At 50.6% G+C, this 27,322-nt stretch overlaps 1 protein-coding gene and 1 long non-coding RNA gene across 2 annotated transcripts in view; one reads left to right on the top strand and one right to left on the bottom strand.

Moving 5' to 3' along the window:
• Positions 1 to 878: 878 nt before the first annotated feature.
• Positions 879 to 27,322, top strand: part of LOC147822658 (uncharacterized) — a 133,891-nt gene continuing 107,447 nt past the window's right edge. Inside the window, exon 1 of the transcript XR_015445271.1 lies at positions 879 to 1,533. The gene's annotated coding sequence lies outside the window, so the exon portion shown is untranslated. The remainder of the gene's footprint in view (positions 1,534 to 27,322) is intronic.
• On the bottom strand, positions 6,405 to 17,613 carry LOC110348233 (uncharacterized). Its single transcript, XR_002393283.2, has 3 exons — positions 10,481 to 17,613; positions 8,935 to 9,186; positions 6,405 to 6,577 (listed from the first exon to the last, which is right to left on the bottom strand). It is a non-coding gene; the product is annotated as an uncharacterized LOC110348233 (long non-coding RNA).

Raw genomic sequence — 27,322 nt, 5'->3', positions numbered from 1 at the left:
AGGCACCCAAATCTGGTCTCTAGGGATGTCATTACCCCTTCCATATGATCATCATCTTGTTTTTCCTTTTCTTTTGGGTACTGGGCGGGGGATTGAACTCAGGACCTTGCACTTGCAAGGCAAGCGCCGGAACCACTGACTAAATCCCCGACCCTTGTGTTTTCTTTTTTGCAGCCCTAGGAATGAAACCTAGGGCTTGGTGCATGCTAGGCAAGCACTTTACCACTGAGCTACATCCCCAGCTTGATCATCCTTTTAGGGTGGTCACCTTCCCACAGGTCCTTCTCTCCTGCCTTATGGTGTTTTGGTTTGTTTGGTTTGTTGTTGGGTACCAGGGATTGAACCTTGGGGCTCTACCTCTGAGCTACACACCCAGCCCTTTTTTAGTTTATGTTGAGACAAAGTCTCATTAAGTTGCCCAGGCTGGCATCAAATTCCTGATCCTCATGCCTCAGCTTCCATAGCAGCTGGAATTGCAGGCCTGGGCCCTCATACGCAGTCCTTATTTATTTATTTTACATGGCCATTCTCATGTTTCTGGCATATGTGCATATCCCACTGCCACCATAAAAATGTGAGCTCCCAAAGGGCGGGTGTTTTGGCCTGCCAGTTTCCCTTCCTTGTCCTGGAAGCAGCCTGGTCCCCCCAGAGGTACCAACAATAGCAGCAGCCAGCATCCCTCCCTCAGGTCCAGGGCTGTCCACCCCCACATGCCTCCAGGCTCCTTGTCACGCAGTCCTGCAATGGGAATTGGCTTTATAGTTCAGGGACTTCTGTTTTTGTCTGTGGAGACCTGTATACTACTGTGCTTGAGAAAATAGACACGATGTGCAGCATCTTGTGCCTCACATTGCTTGTCTGACGTTGGTCCTCACGAATGGCCTGGCTGTGCTGCCCAGGCCTGGAGGAGACATCCCAGGCTCCCCAGGTCCTCAGCCCAGGGATGGCCAGATGCTTGTGGGAGGGCACGTGACTCATCTCAGCTTGTGTAGGAATACGGTCTAGAATCATAGAAAATGAAAGGAACCCCAAATACTTAGTAGGCAATAGGGATTAAAGAATACGCCTATTTTTACCTCTGGAGAATTATAATACCATCGCTAAAAATGTCTTCATCTTGAGAATTTTGTGTTTGTGTTGAGTTAGAAATACAGAGTATATAATCCATGTATTCCTTACAGCTGTGTTAAATAAGAGCACTCAGAAAACAAAAAGGGAATCACCGCATTGTTAAAATGGTGATGAACCAGAAATTTGACTTCAATATCTTTTCCACACTTTATGAAATACCTTTGTATTTCTCTTACGGTGAAAGAGCACCCTCTGTCTTTGTTAAAAACACTGTCATTGCCCAAGACCTATTATTTTGTATGCATTTAGCAGTGTGCTTTCTCCACTGCAGGATGCTGAAACAGAAGAGAAAAGTTCCTGAAGTGACAAAGAAAACAGAGCAAACAACTAAAGAAGGTGTTTGCAGAAGAGATACTGCAGGCACCTGATGCCCCACCAGATGAGGAAGAAGCCAGCCTGGAGGTAAGGCTCATTGGTGCTTCTGTGGGAGAGGGTGGCACAGCTACCTGTGGGGCTGCTCAGTGTCCCCAGAAGCTGTCACAAAACACAGGAGTCTGGGTTAGCATTGGGTTGGAGCACTGTTATTACCTCATCAGCCACCACATCTGCAGGCTGCTGAATAAAGGCCCTGTTTTACATGGGAGTGTAAGGTGCTAGATTGGCCCACAGTGGAGCCTGAAATGTCAGGGGCCTAGGATGGCAGGATGCCTGGGATGTGAGGGCCTGGAGTGGGCCTGGGCCGTGCTGACCCGAGATGGGCATTACGTGCAGAAGGGGAAACTGTCCCTCGCCATGAGGCTCAGGAGCAGCAGGAGACCTGTCTAAAGGCTCAGATCTAAAGGTGTTCCTTCACATGCCGAGCGTTTGAAAATCGATAGTGACATCACTCTTAGAACTGTATGCAGTGGATCATAAACATGATTTTCATACTCACCAAGATGGTACCTGAGCACTCTCTGGCTGAGGTTGTATATTTCTGTTCTCTATCCTGTATTATTGATCTTCCACAGTAATCCACACATACATTTAAGCTTGAATGCACCAAGTTGAGTGTTGAAATTTTACTTGTGTAGTGAGCTCTCATTTTAAGTAGTACAGTTCAGTGATTAAAACAGTGTATTATCAATTTTGGCGAATTAGTAAAGGTAAATAAGTTCCAGCTAGCCATGAATCTCATCACACTTGGCAGGACTCTTCATGTCTGTGCCATTAGTTCAAGTGCAAGTGATGGACGGAGTGTTGAAGTGAGACCAGGCTTCGTGCTGGTTCTCTTCCTGTTTCTCATTTCTGGATTTAAGTGCTCAGTAATCTTGTTCACGCAAAGGAGCAAATGGGAATAGAAGTTTTATCCTAGCAGTGTTGCTTCATGCTTTGAATTATGAGACCATTATGATTTTTGGCACATAGTTCAAAAAATATGTGTGTGTGTGTGCATGTATGTGTTGCAGGATTTTGTGGATGCTAAGCATGTACTGTACCTCTGAGCTGTACCCCAAGCCCCACAAAATATATGTTAAAGATCTACTGTTAAGTGGTAACTTGAGGAGGCACCTCTTCAGGTTTTTTGGAAGGAAGATTTGGAAAGCACCGATTGGCATACAAGTTTGTTCCCTTTTGTGGCACAGCACTGGTATTTCAAGCTTGCATTCAGGTGGGGCCCCAGGGGTCCTTGTACCTCAAGGGAGGGGTGCACCACAGTAGGACAGGGTGTGAGATGTCATTTCTTTCCTAAAATGAGAGAAGGGCCCTTCCTTATGTGAGGGCCTGACTTCTTGACTGGACCCAGCTAGGCTTTGTTCAGAAGGCCTTGGCAGTGTGTACTGACCATGAGCCCAAAGGCATTCCCTGATCCCTGACTTGTGAAGGTCTTGGGATTCTCAGGGGATTCGTGCCTGGGCTGGACTAGGGCTCTGTCCAATTAGACAATTTGGAGTTTTGTGGAGACGGTGTAAAGTAACGTGCAGGTCTGTGTCGGGCAGCAGACTGGGAGCCAAGGGCTAGTGTGGATGGGATAGGCACAGAGCGTCTGCCCAAAGCAGTGCTCAGCCATGTCTCAAGGAGTCATCTCTCAGGTCTCTGGAGCACCTGAGAGAGCAGGGGAAGTCAGACAGGACCCGGGATTTCTTCCTTGTCCTATGTACATTGGCTGTGTACCCAGGTGGTCAACAGCTGCATGGGTGTGAGGCGCCTTGCTTCTCTCTGCTGAGGTCTCAGGGAACAAGGAAGGATTGTACCCACGTCTTCCTCCATGTCAGTCTCCTATTTACCAGGCCATTAGCTTCCTGTTTCCGTGGGCTGACTGCTTCTTGCTGAAGCCACATGTGTTGGTTCTTATCTTCAGACAGGGTCTCACTAAGTTGCACAGGCTGGGCTGGAACTTGCCATCTGTTTGCCTTTGCTTCCTGAGTAGCTAGGATTACAGGCATGTAGCACCACAACCAGCTGCGTTTGCTTGTTAGTTTGTTTTTGCATTATTGGGGATCGAACTTGGGGACTTGGAACTGAAGTACAACCCTAGCCCATTTTATTTACTTTTTAAATGTTGAGACAGGGTCTCCCTAAGTACATGGTACATGGAAAACACCAAGAGGCCCCAGGCTGTGGACTGAAGCCAGGCCTTCTGCTGTGCAGGATCCCATGCTATGCCAGGAGAGCCCTGTGTCCCTGGCCCTGCAAAGACTGAGACCCTGACCATTGGACCTCATAGTGAGAGGTGACTGGAGCTGCCCTTCATGACCCATGAATTTAGAGTGTTTCAGTGCGTGACAGCAATCCACTATGTAATGAAAACCTAAATTGTTTTTCTTGACTTTTGACAGTGTTATCTTCACCAAGTGTGGTGGCCCATACCTGTATTCTTGACCCTTGAGAGGCTGAGGCAGGCGGATCTGGAGTTTGAATTCAGCCTACTTTTTGAGTTCACAGCCAGCCTAGACTTGACATTTAGACCTTTGTCTCAGAAATTGTGTTGTCTTCTGAGGTACACAGCTGATTTCTGTGGACTGCTGGATGGAATCTATAAGCAGTTATAATTTGGGGCCTGGAATATCTCCGTCTAGAGCTTGCCTTTCTTCTGTCAGCTGGCTACTGATAACACTAATAAACTCTGACTCATAGAAATGTAATTTCAGAGACTGAGATGAATTTCATGGAGTGGTAAGGTGCCAGTGAACTGTTGGTTAAAATTAACCACTGCTCTTCTGAATTTCCCAGTCCCAATTCAAGTGTAATCCCCATGCTCTGGTCCACTGACCCCGAACCAGCCAGAATCCCTATCCAGGATTTCAGCTTCTCAGCTGCCTCTTGCAGAACCCACTGGTCCCTGAGTGAAAGTAGCCCTACGTGTTGGGCTAACATTCCTGGGCTTCTTTTACTTGTCGTTATGGCATTGAGATATTTTACTCTTTACTTTTTTGATTTTTTATTTTTTTGGTGCCAGGGATCGAACTCGGGACCTCCTGCTTGCAAGACAGGCACAGGAACCACTGAGCCAAATCCCTGGCCCCGAGATATTTTACTCTTAAAAGTACTGGTCTTTATGCCTTAAACCAGACTTTTCTGGTCGTTCTTTCTTTTGTATCAGAGGAAAGAGCTCAGAATTATTTCCTTTTCCACTACTGTGGATGGAACTCAGGGCCTCACAGGTGCCAGGATGTGCTACAGCCCTAGTACTTACAGCCTACTATTTATTTCTTTTTATTATTATTTTACCACAGGTTCTGAGTAAGTTGTCCAGGATGGCTTGAATTTGACATCCTCCTACCTCAGGCTCCAGAGTAGCTGGGATTAGAGTCCTATGCCACCCACCAGACCACAGTATTATGTGTAAGAGTTAAAAGAGTAAACAAAGTTTGGTCTTCATTGGCCACTCTGATGGCACACTCATTGGCTGAGGCTGCCTCTTAGCTCATCACCGCACCCCCCCCCCGCCCCCAGAGCAATGCAGCTAAAGCTTATTCTTACCTGAGCGGGTGCCATGGGAGACTGATCTTCACAGCCTTTGTGTGTAATGCAAGCATAACGCTGTGGAAGTTTTACATGGTGCACTACAGTGACAATCCCTAAGCAGTGTTTTCTTTTTTTAACCCCTTGTTCTACGAGCTGGTTTTTAAAAATTGTGTCCCAGGGGGATGCCAAAAGCCACTCCCACAGAGTGGTCCTGAGGCCGAGTTGCCCTGGCAATCAGAGGGGTCCCCAGCAACCAATGCACCAGGAGATGATGCCACCATCTCCTGCCCAGACCAGGTACCTCCTTGGTGAGGCCTAGGCTTGCCATTGGTCAGTTGGGAGGAGGAGAAGGAAGTCTTCGGCCAGTGGGAGGCCATGCCCGTGAAAGTTTGTCCCACTTAAGCAGCTGTCCCAGGTGCAAGCATGTGAGCATGGGTGTCTGCAGAAAGGTGTGTGCTGCCTCTGCTGGTGCCTGGGAGTGGGGGCCATTGGGGAGACCAGGAGCCAGTCTGCACTGCGTGTGCAGACAGCTATCACCTGTCCACTTTGGTGTCCTGGGGGCTGGGTGGGAGGCACTAGTGACTCTGTGGGCGAGAGTCAGCACTATACATGACATGTGGGTGTCAAGGACCTAAGGATGCTGGGCTCCAGGTGTTCAAGGGCACAGACGTCACTCAAGCTCTGGCTACTTTCTATCATCTACAGTTAGGGGTTGGACTCGGAGGTCTGCTTACCCACTGTGGATTTTCAATGCTTGGTTTCTATGGTAGGAATGCTCTGCATTTACTATCACCCATGCGTTTGTCCTTTCATTCAGAAAACCTCCCTTATTTCCTGTTCTGTGTGGGCATTGACCTGATAGGAGTGAACAAACCAGGAGACACAACTGGGATCTAGTGAGCTTGCATGCTAGCACAGACAGGCAGATGAATAAAATCACACAGCAGGTGATAAGTGCTTGGTTGAAGAAAAACCAAGACAGGGACAGAGTGTGGGGAGGTGCTGCAGGTGAGGGAGGCAGAGCTCCAACATCAGGTGTCCAAAACAGATGCTGGGGCCCCAGCTACAAGGAGCCCATTGTGCATGGGCTAAGAGAAGGACAAAGAGAACTGTGGAGGATGATTGGGAGTCGTGGTAGTGAGGAGAGGTCTGAGGTGAGGTGTGTGTGAGACATGTCAGTGTAGCTGTTCCTGTGGGTGCTTATAAAGTGAGGGTGAGAAGTATGAATGGAGAGGGATGGAGGCCATCAGCATCTACCTGGGCTTTACAGCCACATGGTTTGAAGTGCTTGTGTCCCTCCAGTACCTGCACACTCCAATGGTAACCCTCAAATGGTGATGGATGTGATAATTCCTTTGATGGGGAACTCAGTTTACAGTGTCACACGTACAAACTCAGACTGTAGACCTTGAATGCACACAGTGTTTATTTGTCAGGTACACCAGCCAAATCGCTGTGAGGGCTGACATCAAACTCCAACTCCTCCTGCGTCAGCCTGTTCAGTGTTGGGATTAGAGGTGTGCACCATGACATCCAGCTCCAACTTTCTCCCATGGTCCTGTAAATTAAAGATTCCGCACCTGACCTGGTGTTCAGTTTTCCATCCTCACATTTAAACAGAACCTCTTTTTTCTCTGGGTGGTCGGTCTAGGGATTAGACTCAGGACCATCTGCTTGGGAGGCAGGGGAGGTGCCACTGAGCTTAATCCCGAGCCCAGTCAGAACCCCTTAATGTGCTACTGGAGCTTTCTGCTCAGAAGTTCAAATTGCTTGGTGTTTTACCTAGGCCCTTGCATAAGACATTCAGGTAGCTCATAAGGGCCCAAGTTAGGAACATAAAAGTCTGCTTCTCAGTCACAGCCCAGGAAATAAGTCTCACTGTCAGTTGAACTTCAGAATTCCTATGCATTTGCAAGAATGTGTGTCTGAGAGGTCAAGGGCACACCGTTCCTCTCCACTGCCTGCTTTTCCATGTGACCCTTGTGAACACCTGCCACCGTCCTGAGGACTGTGTGTACAAACTGGTGTGTGGTGCGCTGTGGGCCATGTGGGTTGCGCTCCTTCTGCAGGGATGGACCTTTTTGGGTCACCCACTCACACTTGCTATACTTGAACGGGGCACACATTGTGCTAAGCTGCTGTCTACAAGTACAGTGGCCCCACACCCTTATCACCACCTGTCACTGGTTTTGTTCTTCTCTGATGAAAAGTTGGCAGCAGCTCACTCTGAATGAGTTTATCTTCAATAAACAGGCTTGAGCCTCCTTCCTGGCAATTATCATTGTTAAGAATTGGAGCTGGGGGCATGGAATGCCATGGGATGCTTAACTGCACCCAGTGGAGTAGGAGGCCTAAGGGTAGAACACATTAAAAATGTTGATAGTGTGCACAACCCTTTTTGTAGACTTCAAGATTTACTTGTACTTTTGAGTAAAGGAAGCAGTTTCAAGCCCGCCCTTCTGCTCAGGGTAGGGAAAGTCTGCCATACTAAGTTACCGGAGTGCTTCCCTACAGATGTTTGAGTGGCACTTGGTGGTGCTAGTCCACCAAATCTGGAGTTGCCAGGTTTAGGATTAAGCCATGACTTTTCCCACAGTGTGTCACCTCGAGCAGTTAGCTTTGCCCCATTTCTGTGTCTGCGTGTTTTAGCCAGTGGCATGTGGCCAGAATGGCCCTAGGTTGGGCAGATGCTACTTGTCCTGTGCGTCTTCTAATGATCATCCCCACCATGGTCCCTGTGTGTCCCATAGGATGTGCTGAGAAGCACAGCTGGGAAATCAGAATGCATGAGAGCTGTGATGGTGGGAAGATCCGGAGGTCACACACACAGTGAGTTCCGGGGTGTCACTGCATGCCTGCCTCTGACTGTGCTTGTGCTTTGCTGAATGGCACCAGCCTAGAGGGTGTGGACATCCACTTTGTAGAGATAGTTTTGGGTTTGTGTGTGGAGTGAGCAAGAAGGGAAGGTGCAGAAGCGAAATGTTTCTCAAACTGGATGGTTAAATACACTTTAGGCACTCGGTGTCTGAAGTCTCAGGAAGACCTCCCTACAGCAAACGGCCTCTCCCTGCCTCAATGCTCTCCTGTTTTGTTGAGCTGAGCTGTGGCTGGCACATTCAACTTGTCTCTGCATGGCGCCCAGGCCCAGGCTTGTGTTCCATGTTTGGGGTCTGGTAAACAGCCTACTTGCCCTCCAGGTGTGTGGGCTACAGTATGGACCATTTTCAAAAGAGGTCATGAGAAGTCCTTTGCTGGCATCAAGAGGGTTGGCAGTGTCTGGGGCAGCAGCCCATCAGTCCTGTTTGGCTGTGTAAGATAACAGTGTGCAAAAGAGTGTTTCCAAATTCGCTCTGAGGAATCAGCCTAGTTCAGACTTGAAAGTTTGGTTCTGAAATGGGTTAGTGGCTGAAATGTTCGGTCAGGAGTTTCCTATATTTAAGCTCCATAGTTCAGGATCTTGGACCTTTTGTCAGCATTGCTGTGCCTTAAGTGAGTGACTGGAAAGCTGGTCTCACTCTGCCCTGAGTTGACTTTGCTCAGATGAGTGTGGATTTCCTTTATTTGGCCTAATGATATGAAAATGTAAAAACACACACACCTTGTGACACAGGGGAGTACAGCAGTCAGAGATTAGCCTGTGACATTAGCTAGATTCTGTTCACAGAGGTTGTTTGCTGTCTGCTTTCTATTTCCTTTGCTTATGCTGTCCTTTCCCATCTCCCTACTGGCAGTCAGGACATGAGGGACTCTGCCATCATCCACCTTGCAGAAGTTTCCTCACACATTTAGAGGGGGATCTGGCAGACCATCCCATGTGTGTCTGAGGGGTCACCTCTGGGGGTCTCGGAGTGCACCCATTTTGGACAGCAGTCTCCACTTACCATAGCTATGTGGGAGTCGGGGAGCTCTACTCACCTGCATGTTGGAAGGGGTCCCCATCCGTGTGATGACGGTCAGGACCTCCACCAATATCCATGCTGTAGAAGGCTCTGCATATACGACTGATCTCAGAAATGATGGAGTGTACTCAGATCCACATATGGGGCTCCACACACATGAGATGGTTATAGTCAGTGAGTGGAGGTCTCTGCTCCTGTATGTAGTGTAGAGCGTTCTGCACATGCCTGTGATGTGAGGATGTAGGGGCCTGGAGTTGTCAGGCCTGCCCTAAATCAACAGGAGAAATAAACAGGCTGCTTTTAGGAAATAAGAGCAGCTTCCGAGTAAGGAAGCAAATGGACTCAAAATTATGGCTCAGAAACCCCTGGCACTGAAAGTCCAGTAATTGTATACATACCTGTGCAGACCATCCATCAGCAGCTAAATCATAAATATGTCGCCACAGATTCCTGAGCCCTTTCAATACCTACATAAGCCTGATTCCTTTCCCAGTGACTTGCTAATATCTCTCTCCCCTGGTAGTAGCCCATCCTCTCAGGGATGAAATCTCTCCAAGCTAGCTGCTACTATCTCTCTCCCATTGTCAGCCCATCCACACAAGAGTGGGATAAACTCGGGTTTTCCCAGCTACCTGCTAAAATCTCCTGATTTCTAGTCCCTGATCTGTGGAATAAACTTTTCTTTTTCTCACAATGAAGATCCTGTTCATTGTTGACAAGTGGATTCTTTATGTGTAGTATAGGCACCCACACACCCCTGAGATGGCCAGGATGTAGGAGCTCCGAGTTCATCCACATACATCACCGTGTGGATGGTCCCACACACCCACCTGAGATGGTCAGGACATGGAGCAGCACAACTTTGCTCACATCCACATTGTAGAGGCCTCTGCACATGCTTAAAGTGCTCAGAATATGAGGATGGGTGATTCTGGGTATACTACTTTCCTAGAGGAAACATCCTCTTTATAGAGGGCTCCACACACACCTGACATAGGACAAGGCATGGGGTCTCTGCTCACTCCGTGATGCAAAAGCTGCACACCTAACTGACATGGGCAGACATCAGGGAGGGTTGCTGGTCCTGTCTGCGGTGAAGCGAACTCCATATGGGGTTGCTGGAATGGCTGAGATGTGACTAACAGGATCAGAATATAGTGGTAGGGGGCTCTACTCACATCGTCCTAGGAGAGATGGCTCCACACTTAGGATCTGAGCCTGGCAGTTTGAAGTTCTGCCAGTATCTACATTGTAGAAGGCTACACACACACACACACACACACACACCTGAGGAAGTAGGGAGTGGGGCAGTTCTTTCCCATCTACACTGTAGACAACTCCACATACAGCCTGAGATGGTCAGGACATGGGAGGCTCTGTGCACGTCCAGGTCAGGCAGGGCTCCCCACACACCACATATATTCAGCATGTGTGGGGGCCTGGCCAGGATCTAGAAGGCTAAGACCTCTGGGATGCTTGTATGCAGCAAGGTGGGTGTCTGCTGCCATCATACTGTACAGCACTCCACCCACGATGGTCAGGATATGGAGGAGACTGCTCACCTCCTTGTTGTATAAGGACCCACATCCTATGAAGATGATCACGAAATTAAGGGATCTGCTCCACATCCATGTTGTAGAGGTCCCTGCTCGTTTCTGAAATGGAAAGGATACTGGGGGCTCTACTCACGTCCATTTCATAGTGTGTGTCACCTGCCGATGTGCTCTGCTCTCAGGCACATTACAGAGCACTCCACATCCCCAGCATGCTCAAAACAATATGGCAGTGCTCAGTTTCTTCTTTCAGAGGGCTCCTCCACCTGCTGAGGTGGTCAGGAAATAGATAGTTCTGGTAACTTCCTCCTTGGAACAGAGAGCTCCAAAACCGAAGCCAGTCTGGTTACAGTGGTCTGCTCACATCCATGTCGTACAGGGTTCCACGCATGCCCGTGAGTAGGGACATGGATAGGCTCTGTTCACTTTCTCATTGTACAGGGCTCCACCAGTGCCTGAGGGCTTCAGGACATGGGCGAATATCCCTGCTTATATCACACTCTCATGAGGTGGTCAGGGTGGGGGTGTATGCGCACAACACTGTACTGTTTCTGACAATGGGGACAGGCAGCTGGTGGGGTGATTGTGCACACACCCTTGCGGCAGACTTCTGGCCATGGGGTGAGGGCTGGATTTACATTTCCATTGCACAAGTCATCAGACAAATCTGAGCAGTTGAGGACATGGTGGGTGTTCAGGTCTAGTTCACATTGTACAATGTTCTCCACACACCTTAGGCAGGGATGACAGGTCAGGGAGATGCAGGCAGCCCTGCTCACAATTATATCAGAGAGGGCTCCATGATCAGCCAGTTAGTGAGATCATGGTGATCTCAGTTACAACTACATAGTGCACGGGATCACAATAGAAGTAGAATTAGCTATATGGTGAATTGTGTTCATGTCCATGTTCTTCGGGCCTCTCCTCGTGCATGAAATTTCCATATTTGAGGCTATGGCCTCATATGCACATCGCGTGGGATTCCACACACCTGAGATGGTGGAGATGTGGGTGGGGATGTGGCCATGTAGATGTTACAGAGGCCTGGTGTATATCCCTACAGCAATGATGGCGGGATGTGGCTCCACTCCCATCCACATTTTATACAGGCCCCAGATGGTCAGCACAAGAAGACCCTTGGGCCTTCTTCATGTTCACATCCTTGTTGTACAGGGCTCCACACATGGCTGAGTTCATCCACATGTGGAAGACTGCATGCACATGTATATCACACAGAGTGCAAGTCACACCCGGAAAATCAGGACATGCATGGAGATTTTGGTCACATCTACATTTGCCAGGTGTCTTTACCAACCTGAGGAGGTCAAGACCTGTGGCTTTCTGCTCTCAGCCTGGTAGAAGTGCTCCAAATTTACTTGAGTTTGTCAGAACATGGGGCATGCTGCTCACATGCATATTCCTGAGGTGCTCAGGACATGGGTTGGTGCTGCTCATATCCCCGTTTTAGAGGTTTCTACATATGGCTTCACTTGTGACATGGAAGGCCCAGACCACATTCTCCTTGTGACCCTGGGATAGGAACATCTGAGGAGGTGAGGAGAAAGGTGTTCTACTCACATATGTGTTGGAGATGATTCTGCACATAATTCACCTCGGCAGGATGTGGAGGCTCTGCTCACATGATCTGGCAGGGCCCTGCATGTGCCCGAGTTTGGGAGGACACAGGAGGGCATTGCTTACCTCTTGGTTGGTACAGGGCTGCACATCTGACTGAGATGGTGAACATGTGGGTGTGTGGGTGTGGGGGATAGGGGCATTGCACCCATACTCACCTTGCAGACAGTTCTGCACATGCCTCAGGGTTTTAGGATACTAGTGGCTCTGTTCTTATCTTCATTTTTGAAGTGGCCACGTATACATGTGATCATCACCACAGGCACATGGCTCTGATCACACCTGTGATGTAGTTGGTTTTCACACTTCTGAGACATTCAAAAGGAGTTTGGGCTCACATGCTGTCCACGGGGTAGAGGGCCCCATATGTGACCGAGAAGGAGCTGCCTTGGTCGTGTGCTCCTGTGTGTCTCAGATCTTCACAAATGCCTGAGTGTGTCAGGACATGTGGGTGGTGGCCCTGCTCACATACACATGCACAGGGCTCCCCACATTCTTCATAAGTCATGTCACAGTGTACATGGGGGCCTCTGTCCACATGCACCTAATGGATTCCCTGACACGAGCCTGATGAGGTCCACCCACGGGTGCTGCGGTCATTCAGGTTGAAGAGAGCTCAACACAGAGGCATGTGGTAGTTGGGAAAGGGGGAGGGGCTGTTCCTAAAGTCACTTTGTAGTGGAGTTGCAAACACCTGAGGGTGTAAGGATGTGGGGGTGCGCTTCTCACATTGTAGAGGTCTCCACGGCTATCTGGGGTTTCAGGATGTGAGGCCTATGCTTCCACTCTCCTTGAAGAGGGCTCCCAAGCACCATACAAGTTTGCACACAGGAAGTGTGTTCACTTCCCTCTGGCCTAAGCTCTAGACTTGTAGAGATGATCTTCACCTGGCCAGATTACAATGGCTGCCTGAGGTTGGCCAGACACAAGAGGGCTTTGCCCACATAGAGTATTGTCCATGGCTCCACTGTTGCCTGAGGTGGTCGGTGTGTATGTGGAGGCACTGTTTCTACTCCCTCGTAGAGGGCTCCACACATGCCTGAGGCCTTGACAGAATGAGTTGCTCTGTTCAAATTCTATGATGAAGACGGCTCCACATGCATGAGATGAGAGGAAGGGAATGGCTCTTCTTGCATCCACTTTATAGGACCTACGTGAGAGGTTCAGGAAATGGTGGGCCACTCCTCACATCCACTTTGAAGAGGGATCCATGCATGATGCAAGTATCCAGGGTGTGTGGTATCTGCTCACGTTCCCATTGTAATGGTGTTGTATTCACATCCATGTTGTGGATGATTCTGCACACAATTCAGGTCCGCAAGACATGGAGGCGCTGCTCACATGATCTTGCAGGGCCCCGCATGTGCCTGAGTTTGTCAGGAGAAATGAGGGTGCTGCTCAGTTCTTAGTTTTTACAGGGGTACACACTTGCCTGAGATGCTGAGCATGTGTGCATGTATGGGGTGTTAGGGTATAGGGGTATTCTTTGCATACTCACCGTGCACAGAGTTTGGCACATGCCTGAGTCATTCATCGTATTGGCTCTGTTCACATACTTATTGCCGATGCCGCCGTACATGCATGTGATTGATCATCACCACAGGTGCCTAGCTTTGGTCATACCCATGCTGCTGTGGGTTTCCACACTTCTGAGACGGTCAGAAGTGGATAGGTGGGGCTCCTATCCTGTCCACCGGGTAAAGGGCTCAATATGTGAGCTTTCCTGTTGGAGAGGGACCACACATGCCCTGCTTGGCAGGACATGGGAGGCCGCTCTTCACATCCCTGTGGCTCAGGTCTTCACACATGCCTGAGTGTGTCAGGACATTTGTGTAGTGGCCCTGCTCACATATGCACTGTACACGCATCCTCGTGTTCTTCAAAGTCAAGTCACGGTGTGTGTGGTGGCCTCTGTCCTCATTCACCTGATGGATTTCTCCACAGGGCCCTGATGTGTTCTGCGCTTGGATGCTCTGGCCACGTTCAGGTTGACAAGGCTATTGTACACAGGCATGACGTAGTGAGGACATGGGGAGGAGCTGTTCCCAAAGTCACTTTCGAGGGCTCCGAAACACATGACGCTGTGAGGATGTGGCGAGGCATCTCTCGCCTCAAACTGTAGCAGTTTCCGTGTCATCTGAGCTGTGAGGATGTGGAGCCTGTGCTTCCACTGCCATTGGAGAGGGCTAACAATCACAGTATGAGTTTGCACACGGGAAGTGTGTTCACCTCCCTATTGTCTAAGGCTCTATACTTGGAGAAATGATCTTCACCTGGCCAGGCTCCACCCTACCTGAGGTAGTCCGGACTTGCCAGGGCACTGCACACATGGAGTGTTGTACGGGGCTCCACAGTGGTCTGTGTGGGAGGCACACTGTGCATTTCCCTCGTAGAGGTTTCCTCACATGCCTGAGGCATTGACGGAATTGGCTGCTTTGTTCATGTTCTATGTTGAAGAGGGACCCAAATGCAAGAAATGAGCAAAACTCATGGATGGCTGTGTTCACATCCACTTTGTAGAAGGTTTGCACCTACCTGAGTGGGTCAGGAAATGGTGGGGCTCTTCTCACGTTCCCCATGTAGAGGGCTCCATGCATGATGCAGGTGTGCAGTGTGGGTGGGGTGTGCTGACCTTCCCGGTGTAGCAGAAACACGCGTACAGGGGAGTGTCAGTGTGTGGCAGGGCTGTGATTACACTCAGGTTGTCCAGGGCACCACCAATGCCTGAGGTCGTCAGGACATGGGGAGGCTCTGGTCACGATCACAGTGTGCAGGGCACCACACATGCGTGAGCTGGTCAGGAGGGCAAGAGGCTCTGCTCACATCCACTTTGTAAGGGGCTGCTTGCTCACCTCTGGCGCTTAAGATAAAGGTGGGGCTCTGGTCACTTTCACATTGTGGAGGGCTCTGTATGTGCCTGAGCTACTCGGGACTTGGGCAGAGTTTGGGGCTCTGCTTACAGTCACGTTGTACAGGGCTACAAAGATGGCCTTGGTGCTCAGGACCTGGGGAGCTTTATTTACATCCACATCATACATGTCTCAACACAGGTCTGAGGACATCAGGACATGGGCTTAGGGTCCTTTTCATAATCTCTCTTGGGTCTTATTTTTCCCTCTTCCCCTGCCCTCCCTTCAACCCCTCCATCCCTCCCTATTTACAAAGTTTTGTTTCCATTGTTTCATTTTCTCATATGAATTCCATTCCCTTAAGGTGGCTACAGTTGTGGTGACGTGGAAGTCAGAGGCTGCATCCTCCTTGTGACCCTGGGATATACACATCTGAGGTCAGGAGCAAGGTGTTCTACTCACATCTGTGTTGTTGATGATTCTGCACACAATTCAGGTCTGAGAACACGGAGGCTCTGCTCACCTGGTCCCGCAGGCCCCACATGGGCCTGGATTTCTCGGAACACAGGAGTGCGCCGCTCACCTCTCGGTCTTTGCAGGGCTGGGCAGCTGCTTGAGGTGGATAGTGCGTGTGTGGCAGGGGGCAGGGGGGAGGGGACAGGGTCATTCTAAAGTTACTCACCTTGAAGACGGTTCTGCACATGCCTGAGGGATTCAGAATATTGGTGGCTCTGTTCTCATCCTTGTTGATGAGGCGACCACGCATACATGTGATCATCACCACAGGTGCATGGCTCTGGACACACCCAAGTTATGGAGGATTTCCACACTTCTGAGTTGGTCAGAAGGAGGTGGAGCGCTTGTCCTGTATTTGTGATAGACGGCTCCATCTATGACACAGATGGAGCTGGCTTGGTTGTGCTCTTCTGTTGTAGAGGGAACACACAGGCCCTTCACATCCATGTGTCTCAGGTCTTCGCTAATGCCTGAGTGTGTCAGGACATGTCGGCGGTGGCCCTGCTGACGTCTACACTCTACAGGCTCCCTGTGTTCTTCATAAGTCAAGTCTGTGCATGTGGGAGGCTCTGTCCACCTTGACTTTGTGGATTCCTTGATAGGAGGATGGTTTGGTCCACACATGGGTGCTCTGGCCACGTTCAGTATGCCGAGGGCCCTACACATGTGCTCTAGTCAGAATATGGGGTGGGGCTGTTTCGCGAGTCACTTTACAGAGGATGGACAGGCACCTCAGGATGTGAGGATGTGGTGGGGCGTTTCTCAGAGCACATTGTAGAGGTGTTCAGTGGTATCTGAGAGTTTCAGTATGTGGAGACCGTGCTTCCACTAGCCTCGAAGAGGGCCCAGAAATCATGGTAGAATTGTGTACATGGGACGTGTGTTCACATCCCCATGGTCTAAAGCTCTATACTTAGAAAAATGATCATTACTTGACTGAACTCCAACCTTGCCTGAGGTTGTCCAGCCAGGAGAGGGCTCAGGCATCATAGTGTTACACAGGGCTGCACAGGGGCCTGAGGTAGTCAGCATGTTTTGGGGGCAACTGTGCCATTTCCCTCATATAGGGTCCCACAATGCTATAGGTGTTGACCGAATGGGCTGCTCTGTTCATATTCCATGTTGAAGAAGGCTCCACATATATGAGATGAGCACTACAAGGGGATAGCTCTGCTCACAGCCACATTCTAGAAGGTTTGCACCTATCTGAAAGGGTCAGGAAATGGCGGGCCTTCTCTCACATCCACCTTGTACAGGGCTCCACACATGATGCAGGTATCCACAGTGTGTGGGGTCTGCTGACCTTCCCATTGTAATGGAACCACACTAAGCAAGGATGGTCAGTGTGTGGCAGGGCTGTGCTCTCATTCATGTGGTCCAGGGCACCACCAATGCCTGAGGTCGTCAGAACATGGGGAGGCTCTGCTCACAATCACAGTGTTCGGGGCAGCCCACATGCCTGAGCTGGTCAGGACAGTGAGAGGCTCTGCTCCGATCCGCTGTGTATGGGGCTGCTTGCACACCTGGGATGCTTAAGACAAGGATGGGGCTCTGGCCACTTTCACATTGTGGAGGGCTCCATATATTGCTGAAGTAGACAGGACGTGGGTGGGGTGTGGGGCTGTTTACAGTCTAGTTGTACAGGGCTCCATGTTCTACCGCCGAGCTCCTGAGGATGTAGGATTCTCCGTTCACACTCACATTGAGGAGGGTTCCACAGTTGTGATAGTTGATGACCGTTTGCTGGAGGAAACTGGTCCTAGCCACATTGTAAAGGTTTTCCACAAGCCTTCACTGGACGAGAAATGGTGCATGTCTTCTACTGTCCTCTTTGGACAGGGCTCCATTCATGGTGCTGATGCATACATACAATGTGTTGGAACCCTGTTGTAGTTGACTTGGCAAAGGGCCCACACAGCCGAGTTGGTCAAGAATTTTTGGGTCTCTTCACACCTCCACATTGTCCAGGGCTCCAACAGTGCCTGAGGTCATCAAGACATGGTGGAGTGCCCCTGCTCACATGTGTATTGTGCAGTGCTACTCACATTGTTGGGATGGTCAGGACAGGGGTGTGTGGTAGACTTCAGGCCATGGGGCAAGGGGCTGAATTTACAGTTCCATTGCACAAGTCATCAGACACATCAGAGCAGGTCGGGACAGAGTGGGTGTTCAGGTCAAGTTCACACTGTACAAGGTTCTCTACATGCCTTGGGCAGGGATGACAGGTCGGGCATGCAGGCAGCCCTGCTCACATTCATATCAGCGAGGGCCCCGTATACAGCCAGTTAGGGAGGTCATACAGATCTCAGGTGACAACCGCATTATACAGGGAACACAGTGGAATTAGAGGAAGGCATAGGGGGGGAGTTGTGTTCATATCCATGTTCTCCAGGACTCGCTCAGGCCTGAAATTTCTGTATATGAGGCTATCACCTCACGTGCACATTGCTCAGGATTCCACACAGCTGAGATGGTAGAGATGTGGGGATCTTGGCCATGTGGACCTTATAAAGGCCTCATCTATATCGCTGCAGAAATGAGTGTGGGATGGGTCTCCACTCTCATTTACATTTTATTCAGGCCACAGATGATTAGTACAAGAAGACCCAGGGGGCTGCTCACATCCTCTTTGCACAGGGCTCCACCCATGGGTGAGTTCACCCACATGTGGGGGACCCTACTCACACGTACATCGTACAGAGTGACCCCACCACCCAGAAAATCGGGACATGCATGGAGATTTTGATCACCTCTACATTTGCCAGGTGTCCTCACCTACCTGAGCAGGTCAAAACATGGGGCTTTCTGCTCCTAGCCTGGTTGTACAGTGCTCCACACGTGAATGAGTTTGTTACAGCATGGTGTAAGGTGCTCATACGTATTCCAGAGGTGGTCAGGACATGGGTTGGTGCTGCTCATGTTGCTTTAGAAATTTCTGTAGGTGGCTTCACTTGTCATGACATGGAAGCCCCAGGCCACATCCTCCGTGTGACCCTGAGCTATGTACATCTGAGAAGGACAGGCAAAAGGTGTTGTATTCACATCCATGTTGTAGATGATTCTGCACACAATTCAGGTCCGCAAGACATGGAGGCGCTGCTCACATGATCTTGCAGGGCCCCGCATGTGCCTGAGTTTGTCAGGAGAAATGAGGGTGCTGCTCAGTTCTTAGTTTTTACAGGGGTACACACTTGCCTGAGATGCTGAGCATGTGTGCATGTATGGGGTGTTAGGGTATAGGGGTATTCTTTGCATACTCACCGTGCACAGAGTTTGGCACATGCCTGAGTCATTCATCGTATTGGCTCTGTTCACATACTTATTGCCGATGCCGCCGTACATGCATGTGATTGATCATCACCACAGGTGCCTAGCTTTGGTCATACCCATGCTGCTGTGGGTTTCCACACTTCTGAGACGGTCAGAAGTGGATAGGTGGGGCTCCTATCCTGTCCACCGGGTAAAGGGCTCAATATGTGAGCTTTCCTGTTGGAGAGGGACCACACATGCCCTGCTTGGCAGGACATGGGAGGCCGCTCTTCACATCCCTGTGGCTCAGGTCTTCACACATGCCTGAGTGTGTCAGGACATTTGTGTAGTGGCCCTGCTCACATATGCACTGTACACGCATCCTCGTGTTCTTCAAAGTCAAGTCACGGTGTGTGTGGTGGCCTCTGTCCTCATTCACCTGATGGATTTCTCCACAGGGCCCTGATGTGTTCTGCGCTTGGATGCTCTGGCCACGTTCAGGTTGACAAGGCTATTGTACACAGGCATGACGTAGTGAGGACATGGGGAGGAGCTGTTCCCAAAGTCACTTTCGAGGGCTCCGAAACACATGACGCTGTGAGGATGTGGCGAGGCATCTCTCGCCTCAAACTGTAGCAGTTTCCGTGTCATCTGAGCTGTGAGGATGTGGAGCCTGTGCTTCCACTGCCATTGGAGAGCGCTAACAATCACAGTATGAGTTTGCACACGGGAAGTGTGTTCACCTCCCTATTGTCTAAGGCTCTATACTTGGAGAAATGATCTTCACCTGGCCAGGCTCCACCCTACCTGAGGTAGTCCGGACTTGCCAGGGCACTGCACACATGGAGTGTTGTACGGGGCTCCACAGTGGTCTGTGTGGGAGGCACACTGTGCATTTCCCTCGTAGAGGTTTCCTCACATGCCTGAGGCATTGACGGAATTGGCTGCTTTGTTCATGTTCTATGTTGAAGAGGGACCCAAATGCAAGAAATGAGCAAAACTCATGGATGGCTGTGTTCACATCCACTTTGTAGAAGGTTTGCACCTACCTGAGTGGGTCAGGAAATGGTGGGGCTCTTCTCACGTTCACCATGTAGAGGGCTCCATGCATGATGCAGGTGTGCAGTGTGGGTGGGGTGTGCTGACCTTCCCGGTGTAGCAGAAACACGCGTACAGGGGAGTGTCAGTGTGTGGCAGGGCTGTGATTACACTCAGGTTGTCCAGGGCACCACCAATGCCTGAGGTCGTCAGGACATGGGGAGGCTCTGGTCACGATCACAGTGTGCAGGGCACCACACATGCGTGAGCTGGTCAGGAGGGCAAGAGGCTCTGCTCACATCCACTTTGTAAGGGGCTGCTTGCTCACCTCTGGCGCTTAAGATAAAGGTGGGGCTCTGGTCACTTTCACATTGTGGAGGGCTCTGTATGTGCCTGAGCTACTCGGGACTTGGGCAGAGTTTGGGGCTCTGCTTACAGTCACGTTGTACAGGGCTACAAAGATGGCCTTGGTGCTCAGGACCTGGGGAGCTTTATTTACATCCACATCATACATGTCTCAACACAGGTCTGAGGACATCAGGACATGGGCTTAGGGTCCTTTTCATAATCTCTCTTGGGTCTTATTTTTCCCTCTTCCCCTGCCCTCCCTTCAACCCCTCCATCCCTCCCTATTTACAAAGTTTTGTTTCCATTGTTTCATTTTCTCATATGAATTCCATTCCCTTAAGGTGGCTACAGTTGTGGTGACGTGGAAGTCAGAGGCTGCATCCTCCTTGTGACCCTGGGATATACACATCTGAGGTCAGGAGCAAGGTGTTCTACTCACATCTGTGTTGTTGATGATTCTGCACACAATTCAGGTCTGAGAACACGGAGGCTCTGCTCACCTGGTCCCGCAGGCCCCACATGGGCCTGGATTTCTCGGAACACAGGAGTGCGCCGCTCACCTCTCGGTCTTTGCAGGGCTGGGCAGCTGCTTGAGGTGGATAGTGCGTGTGTGGCAGGGGCAGGGGGGAGGGGACAGGGTCATTCTAAAGTTACTCACCTTGAAGACGGTTCTGCACATGCCTGAGGGATTCAGAATATTGGTGGCTCTGTTCTCATCCTTGTTGATGAGGCGACCACGCATACATGTGATCATCACCACAGGTGCATGGCTCTGGACACACCCAAGTTATGGAGGATTTCCACACTTCTGAGTTGGTCAGAAGGAGGTGGAGCGCTTGTCCTGTATTTGTGATAGACGGCTCCATCTATGACACAGATGGAGCTGGCTTGGTTGTGCTCTTCTGTTGTAGAGGGAACACACAGGCCCTTCACATCCATGTGTCTCAGGTCTTCGCTAATGCCTGAGTGTGTCAGGACATGTCGGCGGTGGCCCTGCTGACGTCTACACTCTACAGGCTCCCTGTGTTCTTCATAAGTCAAGTCTGTGCATGTGGGAGGCTCTGTCCACCTTGACTTTGTGGATTCCTTGATAGGAGGATGGTTTGGTCCACACATGGGTGCTCTGGCCACGTTCAGTATGCCGAGGGCCCTACACATGTGCTCTAGTCAGAATATGGGGTGGGGCTGTTTCGCGAGTCACTTTACAGAGGATGGACAGGCACCTCAGGATGTGAGGATGTGGTGGGGCGTTTCTCAGAGCACATTGTAGAGGTGTTCAGTGGTATCTGAGAGTTTCAGTATGTGGAGACCGTGCTTCCACTAGCCTCGAAGAGGGCCCAGAAATCATGGTAGAATTGTGTACATGGGACGTGTGTTCACATCCCCATGGTCTAAAGCTCTATACTTAGAAAAATGATCATTACTTGACTGAACTCCAACCTTGCCTGAGGTTGTCCAGCCAGGAGAGGGCTCAGGCATCATAGTGTTACACAGGGCTGCACAGGGGCCTGAGGTAGTCAGCATGTTTTGGGGGCAACTGTGCCATTTCCCTCATATAGGGTCCCACAGTGCTATAGGTGTTGACCGAATGGGCTGCTCTGTTCATATTCCATGTTGAAGAAGGCTCCACATATATGAGATGAGCACTACAAGGGGATAGCTCTGCTCACAGCCACATTCTAGAAGGTTTGCACCTATCTGAAAGGGTCAGGAAATGGCGGGCCTTCTCTCACATCCACCTTGTACAGGGCTCCACACATGATGCAGGTATCCACAGTGTGTGGGGTCTGCTGACCTTCCCATTGTAATGGAACCACACTAAGCAAGGATGGTCAGTGTGTGGCAGGGCTGTGCTCTCATTCATGTGGTCCAGGGCACCACCAATGCCTGAGGTCGTCAGAACATGGGGAGGCTCTGCTCACAATCACAGTGTTCGGGGCAGCCCACATGCCTGAGCTGGTCAGGACAGTGAGAGGCTCTGCTCCGATCCGCTGTGTATGGGGCTGCTTGCACACCTGGGATGCTTAAGACAAGGATGGGGCTCTGGCCACTTTCACATTGTGGAGGGCTCCATATATTGCTGAAGTAGACAGGACGTGGGTGGGGTGTGGGGCTGTTTACAGTCTAGTTGTACAGGGCTCCATGTTCTACCGCCGAGCTCCTGAGGATGTAGGATTCTCCGTTCACACTCACATTGAGGAGGGTTCCACAGTTGTGATAGTTGATGACCGTTTGCTGGAGGAAACTGGTCCTAGCCACATTGTAAAGGTTTTCCACAAGCCTTCACTGGACGAGAAATGGTGCATGTCTTCTACTGTCCTCTTTGGACAGGGCTCCATTCATGGTGCTGATGCATACATACAATGTGTTGGAACCCTGTTGTAGTTGACTTGGCAAAGGGCCCACACAGCCGAGTTGGTCAAGAATTTTTGGGTCTCTTCACACCTCCACATTGTCCAGGGATCCAACAGTGCCTGAGGTCATCAAGACATGGTGGAGTGCCCCTGCTCACATGTGTATTGTGCAGTGCTACTCACATTGTTGGGATGGTCAGGACAGGGGTGTGTGGTAGACTTCAGGCCATGGGGCAAGGGGCTGAATTTACAGTTCCATTGCACAAGTCATCAGACACATCAGAGCAGGTGGGGACAGAGTGGGTGTTCAGGTCAAGTTCACACTGTACAAGGTTCTCTACATGCCTTGGGCAGGGATGACAGGTCAGGGGCATGCAGGCAGCCCTGCTCACATTCATATCACCGAGGGCCCCGTATACAGCCAGTTAGGGAGGTCATGCAGATCTCAGGTGACAACCGCATTATACAGGGAACACAGTGGAATTAGAGGAAGGCATGGGGGGGAGTTGTGTTCATATCCATGTTCTCCAGGACTCGCTCAGGCCTGAAATTTCTGTATATGAGGCTATCACCTCACGTGCACATTGCTCAGGATTCCACACAGCTGAGATGGTAGAGATGTGGGGATCTTGGCCATGTGGACCTTATAAAGGCCTCATCTATATCGCTGCAGAAATGAGTGTGGGATGGGTCTCCACTCTCATTTACATTTTATTCAGGCCACAGATGATTAGTACAAGAAGACCCAGGGGGCTGCTCACATCCTCTTTGCACAGGGCTCCACCCATGGGTGAGTTCACCCACATGTGGGGGACCCTACTCACACGTACATCGTACAGAGTGACCCCACCACCCAGAAAATCGGGACATGCATGGAGATTTTGATCACCTCTACATTTGCCAGGTGTCCTCACCTACCTGAGCAGGTCAAAACATGGGGCTTTCTGCTCCTAGCCTGGTTGTACAGTGCTCCACACGTGAATGAGTTTGTTACAGCATGGTGTAAGGTGCTCATACGTATTCCAGAGGTGGTCAGGACATGGGTTGGTGCTGCTCATGTTGCTTTAGAAATTTCTGTAGGTGGCTTCACTTGTCATGACATGGAAGCCCCAGGCCACATCCTCCGTGTGACCCTGAGCTATGTACATCTGAGAAGGACAGGCAAAAGGTGTTGTATTCACATCCATGTTGTAGATGATTCTGCACACAATTCAGGTCCGCAAGACATGGAGGCGCTGCTCACATGATCTTGCAGGGCCCCGCATGTGCCTGAGTTTGTCAGGAGAAATGAGGGTGCTGCTCAGTTCTTAGTTTTTACAGGGGTACACACTTGCCTGAGATGCTGAGCATGTGTGCATGTATGGGGTGTTAGGGTATAGGGGTATTCTTTGCATACTCACCGTGCACAGAGTTTGGCACATGCCTGAGTCATTCATCGTATTGGCTCTGTTCACATACTTATTGCCGATGCCGCCGTACATGCATGTGATTGATCATCACCACAGGTGCCTAGCTTTGGTCATACCCATGCTGCTGTGGGTTTCCACACTTCTGAGACGGTCAGAAGTGGATAGGTGGGGCTCCTATCCTGTCCACCGGGTAAAGGGCTCAATATGTGAGCTTTCCTGTTGGAGAGGGACCACACATGCCCTGCTTGGCAGGACATGGGAGGCCGCTCTTCACATCCCTGTGGCTCAGGTCTTCACACATGCCTGAGTGTGTCAGGACATTTGTGTAGTGGCCCTGCTCACATATGCACTGTACACGCATCCTCGTGTTCTTCAAAGTCAAGTCACGGTGTGTGTGGTGGCCTCTGTCCTCATTCACCTGATGGATTTCTCCACAGGGCCCTGATGTGTTCTGCGCTTGGATGCTCTGGCCACGTTCAGGTTGACAAGGCTATTGTACACAGGCATGACGTAGTGAGGACATGGGGAGGAGCTGTTCCCAAAGTCACTTTCGAGGGCTCCGAAACACATGACGCTGTGAGGATGTGGCGAGGCATCTCTCGCCTCAAACTGTAGCAGTTTCCGTGTCATCTGAGCTGTGAGGATGTGGAGCCTGTGCTTCCACTGCCATTGGAGAGCGCTAACAATCACAGTATGAGTTTGCACACGGGAAGTGTGTTCACCTCCCTATTGTCTAAGGCTCTATACTTGGAGAAATGATCTTCACCTGGCCAGGCTCCACCCTACCTGAGGTAGTCCGGACTTGCCAGGGCACTGCACACATGGAGTGTTGTACGGGGCTCCACAGTGGTCTGTGTGGGAGGCACACTGTGCATTTCCCTCGTAGAGGTTTCCTCACATGCCTGAGGCATTGACGGAATTGGCTGCTTTGTTCATGTTCTATGTTGAAGAGGGACCCAAATGCAAGAAATGAGCAAAACTCATGGATGGCTGTGTTCACATCCACTTTGTAGAAGGTTTGCACCTACCTGAGTGGGTCAGGAAATGGTGGGGCTCTTCTCACGTTCACCATGTAGAGGGCTCCATGCATGATGCAGGTGTGCAGTGTGGGTGGGGTGTGCTGACCTTCCCGGTGTAGCAGAAACACGCGTACAGGGGAGTGTCAGTGTGTGGCAGGGCTGTGATTACACTCAGGTTGTCCAGGGCACCACCAATGCCTGAGGTCGTCAGGACATGGGGAGGCTCTGGTCACGATCACAGTGTGCAGGGCACCACACATGCGTGAGCTGGTCAGGAGGGCAAGAGGCTCTGCTCACATCCACTTTGTAAGGGGCTGCTTGCTCACCTCTGGCGCTTAAGATAAAGGTGGGGCTCTGGTCACTTTCACATTGTGGAGGGCTCTGTATGTGCCTGAGCTACTCGGGACTTGGGCAGAGTTTGGGGCTCTGCTTACAGTCACGTTGTACAGGGCTACAAAGATGGCCTTGGTGCTCAGGACCTGGGGAGCTTTATTTACATCCACATCATACATGTCTCAACACAGGTCTGAGGACATCAGGACATGGGCTTAGGGTCCTTTTCATAATCTCTCTTGGGTCTTATTTTTCCCTCTTCCCCTGCCCTCCCTTCAACCCCTCCATCCCTCCCTATTTACAAAGTTTTGTTTCCATTGTTTCATTTTCTCATATGAATTCCATTCCCTTAAGGTGGCTACAGTTGTGGTGACGTGGAAGTCAGAGGCTGCATCCTCCTTGTGACCCTGGGATATACACATCTGAGGTCAGGAGCAAGGTGTTCTACTCACATCTGTGTTGTTGATGATTCTGCACACAATTCAGGTCTGAGAACACGGAGGCTCTGCTCACCTGGTCCCGCAGGCCCCACATGGGCCTGGATTTCTCGGAACACAGGAGTGCGCCGCTCACCTCTCGGTCTTTGCAGGGCTGGGCAGCTGCTTGAGGTGGATAGTGCGTGTGTGGCAGGGGGCAGGGGGGAGGGGACAGGGTCATTCTAAAGTTACTCACCTTGAAGACGGTTCTGCACATGCCTGAGGGATTCAGAATATTGGTGGCTCTGTTCTCATCCTTGTTGATGAGGCGACCACGCATACATGTGATCATCACCACAGGTGCATGGCTCTGGACACACCCAAGTTATGGAGGGTTTCCACACTTCTGAGTTGGTCAGAAGGAGGTGGAGCGCTTGTCCTGTATTTGTGATAGACGGCTCCATCTATGACACAGATGGAGCTGGCTTGGTTGTGCTCTTCTGTTGTAGAGGGAACACACAGGCCCTTCACATCCATGTGTCTCAGGTCTTCGCTAATGCCTGAGTGTGTCAGGACATGTCGGCGGTGGCCCTGCTGACGTCTACACTCTACAGGCTCCCTGTGTTCTTCATAAGTCAAGTCTGTGTATGTGGGAGGCTCTGTCCACCTTGACTTTGTGGATTCCTTGATAGGAGGATGGTTTGGTCCACACATGGGTGCTCTGGCCACGTTCAGTATGCCGAGGGCCCTACACATGTGCTCTAGTCAGAATATGGGGTGGGGCTGTTTCGCAAGTCACTTTACAGAGGATGGACAGGCACCTCAGGATGTGAGGATGTGGTGGGGCGTTTCTCAGAGCACATTGTAGAGGTGTTCACTGGTATCTGAGAGTTTCAGTATGTGGAGACCGTGCTTCCACTAGCCTCGAAGAGGGCCCAGAAATCATGGTAGAATTGTGTACATGGGACGTGTGTTCACATCCCCATGGTCTAAAGCTCTATACTTAGAAAAATGATCATTACTTGACTGAACTCCAACCTTGCCTGAGGTTGTCCAGCCAGGAGAGGGCTCAGGCATCATAGTGTTACACAGGGCTGCACAGGGGCCTGAGGTAGTCAGCATGTTTTGGGGGCAACTGTGCCATTTCCCTCATATAGGGTCCCACAATGCTATAGGTGTTGACCGAATGGGCTGCTCTGTTCATATTCCATGTTGAAGAAGGCTCCACATATATGAGATGAGCACTACAAGGGGATAGCTCTGCTCACAGCCACATTCTAGAAGGTTTGCACCTATCTGAAAGGGTCAGGAAATGGCGGGCCTTCTCTCACATCCACCTTGTACAGGGCTCCACACATGATGCAGGTATCCACAGTGTGTGGGGTCTGCTGACCTTCCCATTGTAATGGAACCACACTAAGCAAGGATGGTCAGTGTGTGGCAGGGCTGTGCTCTCATTCATGTGGTCCAGGGCACCACCAATGCCTGAGGTCGTCAGAACATGGGGAGGCTCTGCTCACAATCACAGTGTTCGGGGCAGCCCACATGCCTGAGCTGGTCAGGACAGTGAGAGGCTCTGCTCCGATCCGCTGTGTATGGGGCTGCTTGCACACCTGGGATGCTTAAGACAAGGATGGGGCTCTGGCCACTTTCACATTGTGGAGGGCTCCATATATTGCTGAAGT

Source organism: Heterocephalus glaber, unplaced genomic scaffold (genome assembly GCF_053883595.1).
Source record: "Heterocephalus glaber isolate CG9 unplaced genomic scaffold, H.glaber_assembly_v1.0 deba00001610, whole genome shotgun sequence".
In the NCBI taxonomy this organism is placed as follows: domain Eukaryota; kingdom Metazoa; phylum Chordata; class Mammalia; order Rodentia; family Bathyergidae; genus Heterocephalus; species Heterocephalus glaber.
This window is presented reverse-complemented; position numbering and strand designations above follow the sequence as displayed.